Below are 19,846 nucleotides of genomic sequence, written 5' to 3' on the forward strand. Positions count from 1 at the left end.
AGGGTTGTCTTTTTGTCTTGTTTATGGTTTCCTTTGAGGTGCAAAAGCTTTGAAGTTTCATTAGGTCCCATTTGTTTAGTTTTGTTTTTATTTCCATTACTCGAGGAGGTGGATCAAAAAAGATCTTGCTGTGATTTATGTCAAAGTGTGTTCTTCCTATGTTTTCCTCTAGGAGTTTTATAGTATCCGGTCTTACATTTAGGTCTCTAATCCATTCTGAATTTATTTTTGTGTATGGTGTTAGGGAGTGTTCTAATTTCATTCTTTTACATGTAGCTGTCCAGTTTTCCCAGCATCACTTATTGAAGAGACTGTCTTTTCTCCATTGTACATCCTTGCCTCCTTTGTCATAGATTAGTTGACCATAGGTGCGTGGGTTTACCTCTGGGCTTTCTATCTTGTTCCATTGATCTATGTTTCTGTTTTTGTGCCAGTACCATATTGTCTTGATTACTGTAGCTTTGTAGTATAGTCTGAAGTCAGACAACTTCCTATAGTGGGAAGAAGAATAAAGCAGAGTTATGAAGCTGGGCAGGCTATAATTTGATTAAACTTGATTTGATATAGCAACAATGAAAAACTTTGGTAGACACAATAATTTGTTTTTGTTGTAAAATGTAATATGTATTTGGAAGAGTACATATATACAGTTTAAAGTATAATCGTAAAGCAAACAAGTATGTAAATCACCTCCCAGTTCAAAGCATGGAATATTGCCCAGCCCTCAGAAACCCCAGTCCCCACTGTGAATTCCTTCTTGATCATAACCTCCATCTCCAATAGAGGTAAACATTTTCCTGGATTTTACGGCAATCGTTTCTTTGCTTTTCTTCGGGGTGTTTTAGTTTGTTTGTTTTGTGTTTTTTCATTTTCATCTGGCTTCATTTTATTTTCATTACATTGTAATATTTCACTGTCCAAATAGAATGCAAAGTAGCCTTGTTGATGGTTACACGGTTGCTGCTGTGAACATTCTTATGTGTCCTGTAGACATGCTCACAGATTTCTCTCAGGTGGTGCTTCTTGTACTTGAGAGCTCATCACCACCACCCGGAGAGTTCACAGGTGGCAGGGCCTCACCCTCAGAGTGTCTGATTCAGTGGAAGTGGAGTGGGATCTGAGAGTTTACACTTCTAACAGGTTCCCAAGTGATGCTGATACTGCCAGCCAGGGCTGGGACAACACTTTGAGAACCACTACTTTAAGTTATGGAAAGGGATTTGCTGGATCAAGGGATGTGCATCTTTTCAGCTTTACTGATTAATGCAAAACCATTTTCCAAGGTAGTGTCTTACATTCCCACCAGAAGTGTATGTGTTCCATGGTTCTATTACACCCACGCTAACACTTATTATTATCAGACTTCAATTTTTGCGAAGTTGGTGGCTATGGACCTTTTCTCTCCTTGTGGTTTTGATTTGCATTACCTTAATTCCAGTGAATTGAACACTGATTGGTCATTTCACTTTCTTTTTTTGTGAAGTGCCTTTTCAAGTCTTTTGCCCATTTTTCTGTGGATTATCTGTCTGTCTTTTTCTTACCAATATGTCAGGACTATTAATTGAAAAGGCCACAAAAATTTTTTCATTAATTTTTAAAACATAAGGAAATCTTAGTATCGTTGAATATCTTCTTTAGTAATAGGAGGAGCAGGTACAGAAGAGAATTCTTTAGGTAGCCTCTCTTTTGCAAATGGCTTGAAAGAAATAAGTTAAGGACTTTTTCTCCAAACAAGCTACTGACTGTAGAGGCAAAACCACATAGAAGAAATATCAGCATTCTTCATACGTTCACTGAAAATGTGTCTGTAAGCACAAGGCCATCTTTAAACAGTAATAATGCAACTGAAATAGATCATTCAAAGAAAGGAGACCTATTATTGAGGCCAACATGGCCATCGACACTTGTTAGCTTGTCTCTGAAGAACAGAATTCTGAGCAGCAAAAGCTTAAAGTGAATGAAATTGTATGCAACTCTCAATCTAATGAAAATGCTTTGGGCTCTGGGCCAGAGAATAGATTTGGACCACGGATGCAACTTTCTTCAGGGTCTTAAATTTAAATGGCTGAATTATTTTTAAAGTATCATCCTACTCAGTCTTTTGGAATAGAAACGTGTTTTTTCAATTTAAAAAAAAAAACATCATTTCAACATAAGGATGGAATGCAACATCTTTTTCTAGAAAAGCTGATACTTCATTCTAGTGCATGCTCAGCACAGAATAATGATACATATTATAGCCTCCCTCAACCCATGAAAAACACACACACACTCCACGCATACAAATGTACACAGAGACACGTTATATACATAGTATGCACACACACAAAAACACACATACACACACGTATATTAAATATACACACATAACACGCACACGCACACAGTTTGTGCCTAGAATACTTGAAACAAATATGCATGTACATCAATTTAGCATAAAGGGATATATCTTCCACTCTGAAAACGCTAAATATTGTATCTTGAAAACATTTATAACACTCAGTTTCTCAACCAGTCAAGAACAAAGGAGCCATTTTAGAATTACTAGTTTGTGTAAAAATTAATTATCTAGGAACTGAAGTTAGTTGCTAGAGAGGGAAAGTTTACCTCAAATTGTTGTTTATTTTAAGGATGTCATGCCTGAATAATATATAGAGTTGCTTTAAATACAAGCATTTAAAAGGAAAGATGTTGTTATGGCCCACGTGCTCATTCATTCTCTCTGTCTCTGTCTCTCTCTCTCTGTCTTTCGTGCTCACTTGGTCTTGCCCTCACTCTCTTACATAAATAAGGTAGTATTAACAGTATGTATAATTAATACAACATTGTAAATCAACTATACTTCAATAAAATATTTTTTTAAGAAAACAATAAGTGTGGATTAATTAAGAGATCTGCTCAGATGGGAAAGACCACCCCCCCTTCCATAAAAGTCGTAATCAAGCTGCTTCCTAAAGCTTGCTCACTGCCCACCCCCATGTACCTCAGGGCTCAGTGGGTGGCAATGGCCCAGCTGGTTCCATATGGACCCAGTCATCCCTGACTCTATTCCCAAGGCATTTACCTCCAGACTTCTTGTCCTCGGCCCTGTGCTCACAGCTCCAACCTCGATGGGGAGATGCTGCTAGGGAACACAGATTCACCTCTGACTTAGGAGCCCACCACTGGCCATGCCCTTTCCTCCAAGACCCTGGCCACGAGGAGGGAGCCAGGCCCCAATGAGGACTGGATGCTGCCAGCAGGGCCTCATATTCAGGGCGCTTTACTTCTGGGCACTCCATGGACCACTGTGGACCAGCTCTCTCTTTGAATGTCACAACTCTGGGGCTTGGAATCAAGAGACAAATGACAACCTGTCAGCCTGGGAAGGCCCCCTGGCCAAGGTGACCTGCTTACCAGGACCATCACCAAGAACCTTGGCTGGGAAGCATAGGACTGCTCACAGGGACGTGGGCCTTCTCACTATACTCTTGGAGGAGACAGGAGAGTGACCCCCGTGCCACAGTCACAGTGTCTGCCAGCCTTCAGCTGCCTGAAGTATCTCCAATCATGTTCCAACCCCAAGGATCCAACCCTCTTGAAGTCCACGGATCTAAAGAAGCAGGACAAGTTCATCTGTCCTAAGTTCTCACCTTGCAGGACCTTGCTCTTCTTACCCTTTCACTTTTTCAATTTTCAAGACCTCAGAGTAGTTGGGGTATGAGACTACCACCTGCCTGCTCATTGCAGAGCTCTGGGGACCTGTTTTAGAACACTGAGATCATCACTAAAGGCTACAATCAGGAGGGTGTAATCCAGAAGGTTCTGAAAGAGCCCATGTAGGGGCCAGCTTTGGACTGTACCTATTCCCCCGAACTTGCCTCGGCCCCGGGAGAGTTCTGAATGGGGTCTTCCACCTCTCTCTCTGCAATGTCCTTGAACACATCCTTGCTTATTGACATAACCTCATCTCAGACGGTCATTTCATTTGTGACATCTCTTGATCTATTCACATATTTATCTATTCATCCAACAAACATTGGTGAAGTGCGTGCTGCTTACCTGACACAGTGCTGAGAATAGGAATCTAAAGGTGAATTAAATATACTCCCTTCCCTCAAGGAGCTTACAGCTCGCAGGAGACAGATGAGTAAATCAACAATTAGGGAACAAAGCGGCAAGTGCTGTTGGCTCTGGGGGAAGTGGAGACAGAAGCTTCTATATCGGTTATCATGTCCACGCAAGTAGCGTTTGACTACCCACAGTGTCGTGCTCCTGACACCCATCCTTTCTTCCCAAGGTTTCCAGGGATAGATCCCTGAGCTAACCAGTTACTCCAGGTCACACCAGTGTGGACCAAGGGTCATGTTGATGTGGGTGGCTTTGACCTCTACCTACAATTGTAGGACCTCCGTACTCACTCACAATTTCCCCCAGGTGGGAAGTAACCAGGGAGGGGGATGCCACATGTGCTCACATAAGTCCTCTGAGCCTCCACTGGTCTCTGAGTCCTCTGCCACGTATGTCTCCTTATGGGTGTGCCTCCTCCTGCCACTGTCCAGGCTGCCATGAGGGCACATGGCTGCTGTCCCTGCAAAAGTACTATTTCCTGTCATTCCCAAAGCTGGTGGCATTGCTGTCTGCCAGTTTCTCCCTGCTGCCCAAGCTGGCGATGTCCCACATCACTGTGCCAGTCACTAGGGGAACCTCCTGAAACTGGAGCTGATAAGACCATGAGCACTCGGGCCTACTTCAGGTTGAAATTTCCCAGGTCTACCTTCCCATTTCTACCCTTTGCCATTGCCATCACCTGGAAACAACCACACTGCCAACGGAGAATGCCTTTCCTTCACTTTTATTCCACACTTAATCATCTTGATCCCAAATGCTCCTAGCTACCGTGTCCCATCACTCAAAAAGGCGTCGTGTGAAAGTCATTCTTGAACCTTTCACTTGTCACCAGGACTTAGCCCTGTGTCCCGGGCTTTGGCCTGGAAGAAGGAGGAGAGAAGGCTCATCTTCACAGTTGAAGGTATCCCATGTCCCAAATCATAGGGCCACCTACCCACCCCTTTGATGACCGTGTCATTCTTGAGTCAAGCTTTATGTGCCTGACCCTCTCCTTGGGATGAATACTTTTCTAGAAGATTCCTTCATCTACCACTCAAAAATATTCCCAGCACAGCTTTCCACAGCTCTCCATCCCAGAAGTGTGGGAATCCCTGTGGGATACTGCTCTTAAATTGTAGAGCTCTAGGGCTTCCCTGGTGGCGCAGTGGTTGAGAGTCCACCTGCCGATGCAGGGGACATGGGTTCATGCCCCGGTCCGGGAAGATCCCACATGCCACGGATCGGCTGGGCCCGTGAGCCATGGCCGCTGAGCCTGCGTGTCTGGAGCCTGTGCTCCACAACGAGAGAGGCCACAACAGTGAGAGGCCCGCGTGCCGCAAAAAAAAAAAAAAAAAAAAAAAAAAAATTGTAGAGCTCTGTTCATGGACAGACAATGTTTCCCGGTATTCTTTGGGGTCCTTCACTTATCAGTTCAGATATTCCCATGTACCCTCTAAAGAAGAGGCAACTTAATAATGGGGAGTCCCCAGAAACCAAGAAGTATTGCAGATCCAGAAGCACCAACTTTTATTGGACCAATGGTACCACTTCCCATTCCCCACAGGGACCAACACATCCAAGGTAGCCTTCATGAGTGACCCACACAGAAAAAGATCTAAGAGCCCATACCCTTCCTCATCACCCTTTCTTTCAAGGGAGGGCAGCCTTGCATGGTGCAGTTACTTCTAAGAGCTCCTGGCCATGAGCGTAGCATTCAAACCTGGTACTTGAAGGGAGGGGGCTTCACATCCAGCTGAGACTGAGTGCTTAAGGGACTCTGACATCCTGCGCTTCCGTGCATGCCACTTCAGCGGCAACTTTTCTGGCTCCTAGAGGGCTTTTCTTTTTAACTAGTTCCAGATAAGTAAGGTAGTTGCTAACAGTTGGATTCTGGATGAGTGAGATGTTGCATAAATCCAGATTAAACCACTGAACAGACTGTACCCGGAAAGCACATTGTGTTAGATGCTTCTGTGTATCCATTGTGATCTTTTTCTATGCCTATAGAATGATGGAATTGCTGAAGCAGAACCCTGATGAAAGCTATTCACCATGTAGCATTTACCATCATATGGAAATGTCAATTCCATCTACCAAAGAGAATATTACAGGCATGTTCAATATAAAATGCAAATATAATAGCTTTGTGGACCGGATATGTCAGCTGTGTTTCACTTAAACCTATTACCTTGGCAGATTAAATACAGTTCCAGATCTTTTGCAAGGAAGATATTCTGATGAAGTTACATCTTATATCAGCTTTTGTGGCTCATCAGTTCAATTGGATATGAGTAGAATGGGAACAAAAATGAGTGAGGAATAAGACTGAGTGGGACACAGCCATGGAAAAATAGGAGGATCTGCCCCACAGACCTTCCCTACCCACTAAGGAATGTTATTATTGGCTCAAGGATAAATCTCAGCAATTTGTAGCAAAGATTTATCTCTTAGGTGATGAAATAGGTGAGGATCCACCAATTCTCACCAGGCCTGCCTCACCACTTCTAAATCTTGCTACCTGCTTGGGTAGCCCAACTCAGCTGAGCAGAGGTGGGCCCAGCCTGTGCTCTGATGCTGACTCCAGCTTGGTGCTTCTGTAGCTATTTGGGGCACCAGCTCCCTTAGCTGAACTCAACAGTAGTAGACCCCTCTCTCGTTTGACCACACACTCCACACTCTGACCGCAGCTTCACCTTTAAACTCATGCATACATCATGCCTTGTCTTGCTAATGCTGCTGTCCTGCTGCATACAACTTCCCTCTTGAATGCCACAAAATCCCCATCATTTCATGGTGCCAGACAGTTCCTGCAAGGGCTTCCCCTGGACTGCCCTGTCTCACCTCCCACCCCACACCAATGGAAAGGTTGCTGGCTCCTGGAACAGCCCACTTTGAGCCACCACTCAGTAAGACAGGCTTGGTGGAAATTAACCAGCCCCATACAGTTTGTCCAGCACAGTTCTCTTGTCCCATCATTGCATGATCAGTTATAAGCTTTGGGGGTTATACATCCAGCAGCGTTTCCCTGTGGACTTTTCCGAGAGAGCCTCTTGCAAATTACTGCATAGAACTGCAGAAATACTTGATCCTTTTTAAAAAGACCATTCCTCTGTAGCTTCTATGATCCTTTTTGCTTCGTCTTACACTGATATGCAGTGAATGTTATTCCTTGATAACTATTTATATTTGTAGTAAAAAAAAAAAAAATGAAGAAATCCTGCTCAACAGTTCCTGCTCTAAAATACTCTACTTGGCTAATGCACAGCAAGCACTGAGTCCTTCTGCCAAAGAAGATAGTAACCCACAGAGCAATGGTTTCTGGGCTATTGGGGTGAGAAAGGTGGGTGTGGTAGACAGTTGATAGTTGTGGAAAGAAGTTCTAGAAGGGAGATCTGGGCACGCAGGACTTGACTGCATAGTTGTGAACTGAGCTCCAGAGAGCTGGGTTCTCCTTTTGAGTCTGTCCCAACTAGCTATGTGATGCTGTACTGGTTGAATCGTACTCAGCCGATTTTCTCCTCTACACAATGAGGTGGTTGACCTAGAAAGGTTTTTCAACTCCAGTCTTCTGTGACACCATGAATATGCATTACCCAGAGGTCAGAGCAGATGGTTAGTTAGGAAGCTAGAAGACTGTAACAAAAGCAACAATTACCACCTTCTATTTTCATAGTGTTTTCTGCTGGACTTTGAGTTCAGCACTTTACATACATGACCTCATTTAATCCTCACAGACACTTCTGAAGGTTGGTATCATGCTCTTTACTTCACAGAAGAGGGAACAGTTCTCAGCACCATTACCCAATTTTGTTAGGATCATAATAATAAATAACAGAGATTCCAATCCTGCTGTGGAACCAACTCCACACTTACTCCTTGTAAGACATAGTAAGAAGTTCCAGACCCTTCTCTTATCACTCCCATTATCTGAAATTTTGCCATGCTTCTCTTTTCTTTATACTCTGAATTCTTAATTTATCCCCTTTCCTGGCTTCTCAAATGCATGTCTGTGTCTTTGGCTTGTGTGAAAGAGTAGCATAGTTTTAGCATAGAGTTCTGCATCCATTCTTTGCACCAAGATGGGGATCAATAAGAAAACAGCAAAAACAAATTTCTAAGCAGTTCCTTGCAGTATGAAATGTAAATGAAGATATGACCCAGAGAGGCCAAGATTTAGCTCAAAAGAATAGCTTTATAAGACAGTCATGTAAGGACTTCCCTGGTGGTGCAGTGATTAAGAATCTGCCTGCCAATGCAGGGGACACGGGTTCGAGCCCTGGCCCAGGAAGATCCTACATGCCACAGAGCAACTAAGCCCATGTGCCACAACTATTGAGCCTGTGCTCCAGAGCCCGCGAGCCACAACTACTGAGCCCTTGTGCCACAGCCACTGAAGCCCACACGCCTAGAGCCCGCGCTCCGCAGTGAAGAGTAGCCCCCACTCGCGGCAACTAGAGAAAAGCCCATGCACAGCAACAAAGACCCAGTGCAGCCAAAAATAAATAAATAAAAATAAAATAATAAAAATTTAAAAAAAGAGAGACAGTCATGTAAAATCCTCTTCATATGGACAGAGATGCCTAACATGAGTCAATGTTAATTTTGCTGAGGCCATAATAAACATCGGGAGGTGGCAGTGGGAGACTTCTCCTAGTTGGTGACAGAGTTTAAATGCTCTCCCAGGCTTTGCATCTCATCACAGCAAACCAATTTTGTTCCTTTGAGAAAAATGCACCACCCCAACCGCAACAATCAGACAACTTCTAGCAAGTGGCAAATACTTATATGAAGGGTTCCAAGAAAGTGAAGGTGAGGTAACCCTTTGCCAGAAAGAAGTTTTGCACAAATTAAAGAATGGACTCCAAAGTCAGAACTGTGCTGTGAACAAGGTCATCCTAATCTCTATTTGCAAATAAGCAAAACTCTTCTGTTTCATCAATATATATTAGTAGTACAGTCAATTGCATTATTCACAGATTCTGCATTTGCAAATTCACCTACTCACTTAAATTTATTTGTAAATCCTAAATCAATACTTGCAGCACTTTCATAGTAATTGGTGGACATGTACAGAGAGGCAAAATTTTGAGTCATCTAATATGCACATCCCAACTAAGGCTGAATGAGGTAACACTCCACATTGTTTCAACTCTGCTGTAAACTAGTGTTCTTTTCACTGTCTATTCAGTGTCCTGTTTTTCACTTATTGTGCTTTTGGTTCACTGTTTCAAATGGCTTCCAAGCAGAGTACCGAAGTGCTGACTTGTGTTCTTAAGCTCAAAAAGGCTGTGATGTGCCTTAGAGAGAAAACGCATGTACTAGATCAGCTTCAATCAGGCATGAGTTTCAGTGCTATTGAACATGAGTTCAATGCTAATGATTTAACAATACATATTAAATAAGGTGTCTTTAAACAATAACACACATAAAACAAGGTTATGTATTGACCAGTTGACAAAAATACTGTGACCAGAAGCTCAAAGGAACCTAACCCCGTATTTCCCCTAGGAGCAATGGTTCAGTTTTTGCTAATTCAAATTCTTTGGTGACTTTATAGAACGTAAGTACCAAGAATAATAAGAACCAACTGTCTTTGCAAATTTAGGAATTCCGGACGATGTCTTGAGATATTTCTGGGGACTGCCCGGAGGCTATGGTACTAGTGATTTCATGCCATTTTCTGCTTCATGGGAGATGGGGGCTTACAAAACCATCCTCATTCCTCCTTCTGTGGTGCACATCTTTTCTCACCATTCAACTCAACCGGTATTAATTGAGTGCTCCAGAATGTGCTGCTGCTGGAAGATATGCAAAAGACGCGTTTAGCAGTCTCTGACCCCTGGGTTAGGGTTAGGTAAGATTACCTTTGTTGCAAAGACCAGGGTTAAGGTGGCAGGTGCAGCCAGGTCAAAAGGAAAGTGGAAACATCTTAGAAATGGCAGGGAAGAGAACAAGCTCTCGGAGGTATAGCCTAAAGGAAACAGGCTATTTTTCTAATAGTAACCTTGAACTGTTAATTTAGTGTTTCCTCCCAGGAACTCTGCAAAGGAAGTTCAGCTTTGGCCAGAGCTTCTAATTAACTCCAAAGTTTCTACCACATCCACTAACACCTAAAGACCACCCCAGTGTTCATTTCTTACCTGACAAAAGTCAAAAAACTGATGTAAGTGAGAATTACACCATAGGAAATCCTTTTTTCACTATGGGAAGTGGTTGCTGTATTTCCCTCAGTTTGATTATTTGGGGGACCTGTAATCGTACAGCTAAAAAAATATTATTTATGATACTGAGAATAAAAATAGTAATATTAATTTATTAAGCACACAGTGTACACCAGGACCTGTTCTGGGTGCTGGGAATACAGCTTTTAAGTGTCTCACAGTCAAATAGGAGAAACTCACTGTTGTAAAACTGGGGTAAATGCCATGAGAGAGGGAGGCAGGGTAGGGGGCTTGTGGCAGCACATGACACAAAGTGAGAGACTTGGGAGGGTGGATAATGCTTCTTCCTGGAACAGAGTCTTGAAGGTGAAGAAGGAATTGGTCAGATGAAAAAAGTAGAGTTGAACATTCCAGGAGGCGGGAACACCATGTGAAACCCTAGAGGCATGAAAGAGCTATGGGTAGGTATTGAATGACCTAGAGCATAGAGCAGGAGATGGAAGAGGTTCAAGAGAGAAGGCTTGGGAGAGGAAAGACCCAGATCATGAGGAGCCTTGAAGGCCAAATTAGGAAAGTGGAATCCACTGAAGGATTTCACAGAAGTCAGCAAAATAATCCCATTGGTACTTTCTCTAGATTAATTAGAAGTAGTACAGAGAATGCACTGTGTTAGAAAAGCCACTGGGGAAATAAGCCAAGAGAGGAGCAGTAGGAATGTAGTGAAAGAGAGAGGTTAGAAAGCAGTTAGGAGAGTAGAATTGAAAGAACTTGAAGAGCAGTTGACAATGGGGTGGGGCCGGGGGAGAGGGAAAAGGGATGCAGAGGAGGAACAGATTTGGGAATGATGATGAATTCAGTTCAGGGTGTACTGAGTCGGGGGTGCCATGGACCAACCCAAGGAGAGGTCAGCATACAGCCAGATATCTGGGGCTGAGTTCAGGAAAGTGGTTTGGGCTGGAGGTTATAATTTGATGACTGGTTCACATGACTACTGAAGCCAGGGGCTTACACTTGCACAAAGCTAAGTATGTACAGTTGAGACTAGAAGAGAGCCACAGAAACCCTCTTTGGGAGCACTAATATTTAAGGGACTAAAAAGAAGGATGTCTGAGGTGACACCACCATCAATGAAGGAGAAAATCTAGCATAGAATAGTGTCAGAAGTGACAGAGGATAAGAGTGCCATGGAGGAGGGAGTGGTCAGTGGAATCCAACCATGCCAGGAAGGAAAGCACAGTTTAATTGGGCATTAATGACCTGAGCAGTTAAATGGGGAAGTAGAAATGAAAACAGAGTGCTCTGTGTAGAGATGCAAAAGGGGGTGAAGCAGTAAAGACATGGCACATGTAGGCGAGCCTTTGGCTAAACTAGATTTTCAGGGGAAGGAAAGAGATAGGAGCAAATAGCAGAGAGTGGAAAGTTAAGGAGGGTTCCTGCCACTGCCAGTTGGAACTTAGCAGTGGTTCTTAATTGCTGTCGGGGTACAGGGAGCATTTTCAAATTGCACATGACTACAAATTACACAGACTACAAGATGCAAATCTCATAGTGAGGGAGTGAGGTGGGGGAATGATAGAGGATCAAGAATACGGGAAGCATTGGGTCAGGGGTTCTGAAGAGGATTTTTTTTTATGAGACCTATGACAAATAATAAAATGGCATCAGATGAAGACTCAGAGGACCCGTGAATGCCTCTTAGTAGCTTTCAACCTCAGGCAATTTCATCACCTCTCTGAGCCTAGGATCCTCATCTATGAAATCAGCTAAATACTAACTATCTTGCCTGGTTGTAGTGCGAATTAGACAGGATAATATGTGTGAAGAGCACCCTGGAAATTGGAAAGCGCTGTACAGTTGTGTGAGGAGATGGGCTCTCTTGCTGCCCTTCACCATTTGCTGAGGTGCTTTTTCCTGTTGAAGTTATTTCAGGTGCCGTGGAAAAGCTTTCTTCCAAACTAAAGGCAGGATCTCTCTTTCCTGGGGATTTCTATCTTTTTTTCCTACTCAGTTGCGATGAAGAGTTCTGTTGATAAATAAGAAGAAAAATGTTTTTAAATTTTTTTGATGTTAAAATACTGCTAATCACTAATTGTCTTAAAAATTGATGGAGATACACATGAAAAATATTCAAACGTATTCCTTTCTAGATAGTTAATCCTCCCAGTTATAACCTTTGTGAAAAATCTTTGTGGCTCAATCACTACCTTAGATAAAGCTAACATTAGACACTGCCTGCTAAGATGCCAGTGACCAGCAGACCAGCAGGCCATGCAGATATCTATTTCCTTCCCCGCCTGATTGTTTTGAATTAGCACTTCCCTCTTGGTCCAACAAAACACACACTCCCATGATATTTGCCATGCAGTTGCTAATATCTATATTTTTAATTAAAATATTTCACAGAAAGACTGAGCGTTTAAAAAATTACAAAATTAACAAAAACACCTGTGGTAGGTATTTTAGACTAAAATGAAGACTGCAAACTGTCATGCTATAGGCCAAGGCTGTCCCCACAAATATGCTTTATTTGACCTGTAGAATTTTTTTAAAATAACACTTTGAGCCAATATTTCAAAATTGATATTTTTTATATTTAAACATACCAATTTCTATTACCTCTTGGAACATTGAAAGATCAGGCGGCACAAGGCAGAGCCTTTATTCCCGTAGATAAAAGTGAGTGGCTGTGTCTGAAGTTCATCCCAAGCCCCACTCCTCCCTATTGCCTCCTCAGGCTGGTACCCACAGATCCCTGGAGAGTTCAGAGTGTGTGACCCCTGGCTTAAAGTCAAACCAGTACAACACAATGGAAGGGGAGAAGTTTGTTTCTAATGATACAGTGGCTAAGATAAAGAAAAAGGAAGCCCAAATACCTGGGGTGGAGCCTGATTCTTAGCTCTTAGGCAGCATTCTGTCTGCCTTAGTATGGGGCTCTACAGGAGTGGAAGTTAAATTTCTTCCTTTGTGTACTTCTTTGTATGATAGAGATTAAAATAAAAGCAACTACTTCCTTTGGGAAAGGCCAAAGCATAGCCCAAAAGAAAAATCTGTATTACTTCAAAAGCTGAGGCAACTGGCCAAAAGATTCCAGAAGGCTCTCCCTAGCCTCACAAGGTCAAGAAACTTTGATAACCTGTGACGGCATGGAAAGACATCTGGTAGACCACACTTTGCAGTTCGGAAGATAAAGCTCATTCTAAGTTTCATTAACACAGACATACTGGCCATGGCTGGTCTTTGCCACATAGAAGAAATTCCCAAGCAATGCATTCTTGCGCTCTCATCAAGGGGTCTGTTGGCTGTGGAATTTCCTATTCTCCAGCGCCAGAACAGAAAGCAACCCACCCCCACCCCCAGCTTTGGCCGACATGAGATTTAAAGAGGATCGTTTGTTTTCATTACAGCCCCTTGAAGCCATTCCTTCCCTCCTCATTAATGAATTTCCCGTCTTTCATCAAAAAACAAAAACAAAAAAACAAACACAAAAAAGGACCTGCCAGAGGACATGGTTAAGTGGCTCGCGCGTAGCGATGCCGGCTTTAAAGAGAGGAGACGGCCATTTACTGATTGCAAGGAGGGGTTGACATCCTTGGTTAGTATGCTAATTTCATCTTCTGCATTTAACATTCAGATCAGGTCTGTACAGGCCCTCCAGAGTGGCAGAGTCCAGGGATGGATGGCTGTCTGCCTTGCAGCATTGAACATTCAATGCATGAATTACATAAATGCCCAAACATTCCGTCTGCTCCGACTTCACTCTCTTCCTCCCTCTGCGAGAGACACACAGACACAGAGCCATACACATGCAAGCAAACACACGCGTGCATGTGCGCGCACACACACACACACACACACACACACAGACCCTATAGACACAGGTCTCTATGAATGCTGAAGAAATGCAGTTTAAGATGCCCGAGCCATCCACAACTGGCTTAATTCCTCCTCCTTTGAGTCTCCAAGGCACACTTCTGCAGGATATATTTCTCCTGCTCAGGAAACTTGCAATGTACTGGGGTGTCTGAAATAAGGAAGCAACATGAAGAGTAAATCCCCTGTGAGAAGGAGCATGTCTTTCTATTGACCTTCCAGTCCTGGAAATCCTAACAAAAAACAAAAAAACAAAAAAACCCAACTCCACTCATCTGTAGGGGAACAAGACAGCTCAGTTAACTGAACGCCCAGAAAGAAGGAAGATCCAGCTCATCTTATTCTTTGGGGTCCCCACTTTGTCGTGTGTGTTTGGAACCCTGTGTTAAGAGTCTTAATTCATCATGGTTGGCTTTGGACTCACCAAGTCACAGCTGGGTGACAACAGAAGACGAATCCCAAACTAACTCCCACATGATGGTCCAGATGTCAAAGACAATCACCTGGCATGTTTTGCCAGAAGCCCGGTCAAGGGAAAACTGAATTTCCTCAACCTCCTTTTCCCAGCATCTTTCTGTAATATTGCAGCAGCTTCCTGGAGACAAACAGAGAATCAGCAGCTCCTGTTACCAGAAGGCACACTTGGAGGTTGCTTTCAATAGACAGAAGCTATTTTGAGCAAGCAGGGGCTCCCACTAAAAGAAAAGGACAGGTTGGACTTTATTATTTTGTTTTGTTTTGTTTTCTCAAAGTATGACATAACTGTGTCACCTGGCATGCCATGGCTCTTTCCTCTGGATGTTCTTGTGATCCCTGGCTCTGTCCCCTGGTGCCCACATAATATTCCATTGTCGGCTGAGGAACACTGGGCAGTTCCTGTGGGAGCCTCCAACAGGAGTGATGGGTGTTTTCTCTGAGCTGCAGACTTGATTTGACCGGATTTTTTTTTTTTTTTGGCTCTGGTCCAAGATGTTTTCCTGTCATCATTTCACTGTCTTTTCCAGTAATCCTTTTTTTAAACATGGCCAACAATTAGTCGATTTATCTCCACCCCCGCCCCCACCCCCACCCCATCTCCACACAAACACACAGTCCACTGAGCCCCATCACTGTCTTGTTTTGCCTTGAAGTCTAAGAAATTACAGCTTCTCATTAGCCGGAGAGCACGTTTGGAACGGCTTTGTATTTACTCACTTAGTAAGTGATGCTGGCCTTTTTAATTACTCTCCCTCCGCGTGCCATCAGAGAGCTGCGAGCTGTTCCAGGCAAGCCAAGAGACTGCATGTCCTCCGCCAGGCGGTTGGAAGTAATCGTGTTTTACCTCCCGGCTGCTGCTTTCTTCCTTTCCTGTCAGCAAGCCAAGGAATCCCCCCAAAGCTCTTACGTAGGAGATACCAAAACTGTGAGTCACTTCTGGCTCCCCGAGCAGAGGGAGTCCAGGGCAGGATGCACGGAACAGCAGACCCAAGATGGGGGTTTCCTCCAAGCCACCAGGAGCCCTGCAACCAGATGTGCAGCCAGCGCTTGGTTTTTCTTGCTGTTGCTCCCTCTTTCTCCTCCACCCTCATCCATTCCTTCGTTTCCCAGCACGTTCCTCTTTTTCTCTTCCTTTCTGTGTTGCCGACAGCCGCAGACCCAGCAAGAGCTGGGTCCCTCTCGCCTTCTGCTGTTTCTTTCCCCTGCAGCAGGCTTTGGCTGCTACCTCTGCGAGCCGGATCACCAAAGACACACGACTCCCTCACAATGAATAATCAATACAGATATTGATCTGTGGAAAATGTTTGTAAATTCCTGAAAGGGAATCAGGAGCACGGGGCAGGGAGGCTTGTGGGGGACGACGCTGAAGTGCTGGTGGCGGCAGGCAGCCGAACTGGATTTGGATCCCAAGGCTGGCTGGCTCCGAGGTGACGGTACCGGAATGCGTGCGAACGAGGGTGCGCGCGTGTGAGTGCGCGGGTGACGCCGGTGTTCTGTATTCCCCTTTCTCTACAGCTGCTTTCCCCGAAGAATCAAGAGCCGAATGGTCGGGAGCCCCCGTCAGTGCCATGCCTTGGCTGCGGGCCAGCACTGTTTTGTTTTCATTATCACACGCTACTTTGCAATTTGCATAAATACAGGGTTATTTTTTATCGTGTCGCCCAAAAGATAAAAAAAAAAAAAAAAAAAGAAATAGGAGTCTTTGTTGTGTGCAAGAGGAGCTCGCTGCACTCATCATGGCTAAGGATTTAGCGTATGTAGAGGGCTCCAGAAGAAATACCGGCGAAGAAGTGGTAATCACAGAGAGAAAAGAATAGAGGAGAGGCGAAGGGAGGGATTGAAAGATAACTGCAGGGGATTCAGCTTGGTAGAACCAAATATTAGGGATACGTTTTCCTCTATGGAGAAGTGGTAGTGCCTTAGTAAAGCAAAGAAGATATAAAGACCACCAAGGTCTAACCAGTGCCCTGTATGGTATACACGTGTCACTCTTCCAGCTGGAATGCACTATTTATCTTTGGTGGAAAAGGTACACAGGACGCTGAACACAAACTTGCTTTTTCTGCCTCATCCAAAACCTAGAAAGTATGGGAGCAGATGGAATGTTTCCAGCAGGCGAGACATTTCAGACCTTGGTCTTTTTTCCCCTCTTCCCTACAGCCTGAGCAGCTCAACGGAGTCTCCTGAACTGCACTTGCCCTAGTATTGAATGGAATTCATCCTCCCCTTGGCTTTTTCACCTTCAGAAAAGTGGGTACAGGAGTGTCAACCTAAACGCAAGCTTTGAGTGACTTTCTCCTGAGTGCTTGGAGTCCTGGCTGCAGAGATGAGGCCTCCTGAAGTTATGCCCCCACGTGGATGGCAGGCATGCTCACGGGTCCCAGGAAGTAGCACCTTATGTCAGAAAAAGCTTCCAGCTCTCTCAGGCCATTGGATGGTCCCCCCGTCTTCGATTTCCTATCCTTTCACCTCTCCCCCACTTACTCTGTTTCTGTGATTCGGTAGTAAAATCTCTTTGGGATCATTCTACTCTCTTCTCTCACTGCTCTAGCTGTCTCCTCCTGGCCTGGCAACAGAAGGGATGCACCTCCTTTGAGATAGCCATCTAGAGTAAGACCTCCACATGAGGACTCAGTTCCAGCACCCCCCGTCCTGAAAGGAGCGGTCTGCTTTATCAGCCAGCAGCAGCAGCGGGAAGACGGATTTTTTTATTCCCTTTCTGGCTTCTGATTAGCTCCAGCAATCCAATTAGCAGAGGAATTTATATCACACAGGCTGAGGTGCCCCTACTCATCACAGCAGCTCAAACGCACTCTTAAATTCTGCCAATAGTACATCTTCCTGTGACGTAGATTAATTACAGCACCAAGCCTTCCCGAGTAGATCTACCAGGAAAGGTATATATGAATATCAGAATTAAAGAAGAGGCAAAAAGCGATGACTTTTGTGTATCACCAAGGATGCACGAAGGCTGCCTTGTGCACCCTCCACTCTGCGCATCTCCCATTGTTCTAGTGTGTATCAAAGAGGCCAAGCGAGCATTACAGAGGATTCAGAAGTGGCTAAATCATGGAACACCTGTGCATTTCCTCCCTATCACTGACACATTTATTATGAAACTTCAGAGCTCTTAGACACTGACTAATTTCCTGCCTCCAGCCTATACTTCCCCCAAAAGAGTTAAACTATTTAAAGTAGCTCCATGGAGAGAAATGACATTATCTTCATTGTTATTCCATTCCAGTTGGGTACAACTGTGATATCGTTGTACCCTTGCATCTATCTACAATTTCATTCCAAATTTATCCTTACATTCATCAATCTCTAGCATCTATCTCTCCATTCATCTCTCTATATTCATTTATATATCAACTATTTATTCTATTTCCCAGTCATCTATTCATCCATGTGCATCTAGCTATCCATTTTCTAACCATGTATTGATCTATGAATATCTTTCTATTATCTGTCATCTACTTGTCTATCCATTTGTGTCTCTATTAATTCATTCATCTGTATTATCCATCTATCTGGTTTTCTATCTATTCATTAATCTATTCGTGTATCTAGCCATTCAATCATCTATCATTTGCTTATCAGCTACCTTTTTACTTTGTGCCTTTTGTTAGCTATGATCTTAACAGCATCCCAGATTAACATTCTCAATCATGTTTAAGGTAACTAATGCCCAGTTTCCAAATGAAGTCTGTACATGCTATGTACTTGGTTATCTGTTCTCTAGTTTAAAAGAGTCTTGTCAACTAAAAAAGTAAGTCAGTAAAATCATACAGTTTTAAATGTGTTAAAAACTACAAGGAAGATATTTTATGCCGGATTCTTGGTACATTTTTCTTACTTACCATGGCTTTAAAAGAGGGGAATTTCACATAAAGTCTACACATAAATCTCATTCAGGTTGTTAAATCTACCACTGAGAGACCTCATGAAAGTGATCCAATTCAGCTAGAGCTAACCTGAGATTACTTTTATCATAAAGCAAAACAGATACTAAACCCTTACATGGTAATGTGGTCAGACATGTTTGAATCTTTCTTGTATCCAGGCTGGGAGTCGAGTAGCAGTTTGGGAACGAAAAATAGATTTTTCTGGTTTCCTCATTACTTTTGTTCAGAATATATTCAAGTTGGGGCCAACACTTGAGAGTCAACACCTTCTCAGAGTGACCCCTAGTTTATTAGCTCTTAAGAACATGAAGCATGACTGGGTTGGGAGGAAACGTCAGTGGATGAATCTCATTTGCACTGGGGACAGAAACTACAGTTTGTTGCTATGAGTACTGTGGGGTTTGGCTGAATTTTTTCTGTGTTTCTAGGGAATCACTTCCCAAATGGGGGCCCAGGTCAGAATCCTAATAGAGCAGTCGATCATGTCCCTGACAACACTGGTCATCTCTAATATTTATTAATCTGTAGGCAGTACTCTCCATTAAGGATCCAAGTTTGTTTTTCTTTTTGTCATTTTTTTTTTTTAACTAAGCCGTAGTATATTGATTAAGGTAAAGCCCATAAAGACCTCATCAGTTCCGAAGTTGCCATGCTCAAAGAACCGGCAAGGACCCAAGCCATGTGTCCTCCAAGAAAAAAAGGAGATGAAAACCTCCTCATTCCTCTTCTCATGTTATTTCCATTCGTTCCATCGCCATAGCTTTGTGGACTTGGCTGTAATCAGAGATGAGATTCCATGATCTCACATCCTAGTCCTGGCTTTTTTGTCATGCTAACCACGGCTGACTTCGCGAGATAACCGTAGACGCAGTGCCTAGGGCCCACCACACTTTGAGGGGGCCACGAAAGTCTTTTAATTTCTTTTAAAATCATCAAAAAGGTGAACTTTTTGGTCCAAAATTTTTTAATATGTATTAATATATTCTAATGCCAATGCAATTAGAAAATAGAAGTTTGAATAATTTTTCAGGGAGAAAGAAGCCCATGAAGGCAAAAGCACCCAGAGCCAATGAATGTGGCTTTGACACTAACCAGCTGCTTATAACTTAGTTACGCTCACAAGAGTGCAGTGGTTAAGGACCTGCTCAGGAATCAGACTTCCTGGGTTCAAATCCTGGCACCACCACTTGTTAAAGTCATTTAACTTCTCTCAATCTCACTTTCCTTAGCTGTAAAGTGGAGATAATAGTGCTTAATGTATAGGAATGCTGTCAAGATTAAATGATATTGTATATTTAAATTGCTTAGCATAGAACCTACACGTAACGAGGGCTCAAAGAAACT

This window comes from Lagenorhynchus albirostris, chromosome 19 (assembly GCF_949774975.1).
Source record: "Lagenorhynchus albirostris chromosome 19, mLagAlb1.1, whole genome shotgun sequence".
NCBI classification, from domain to species: Eukaryota; Metazoa; Chordata; class Mammalia; order Artiodactyla; family Delphinidae; genus Lagenorhynchus; species Lagenorhynchus albirostris.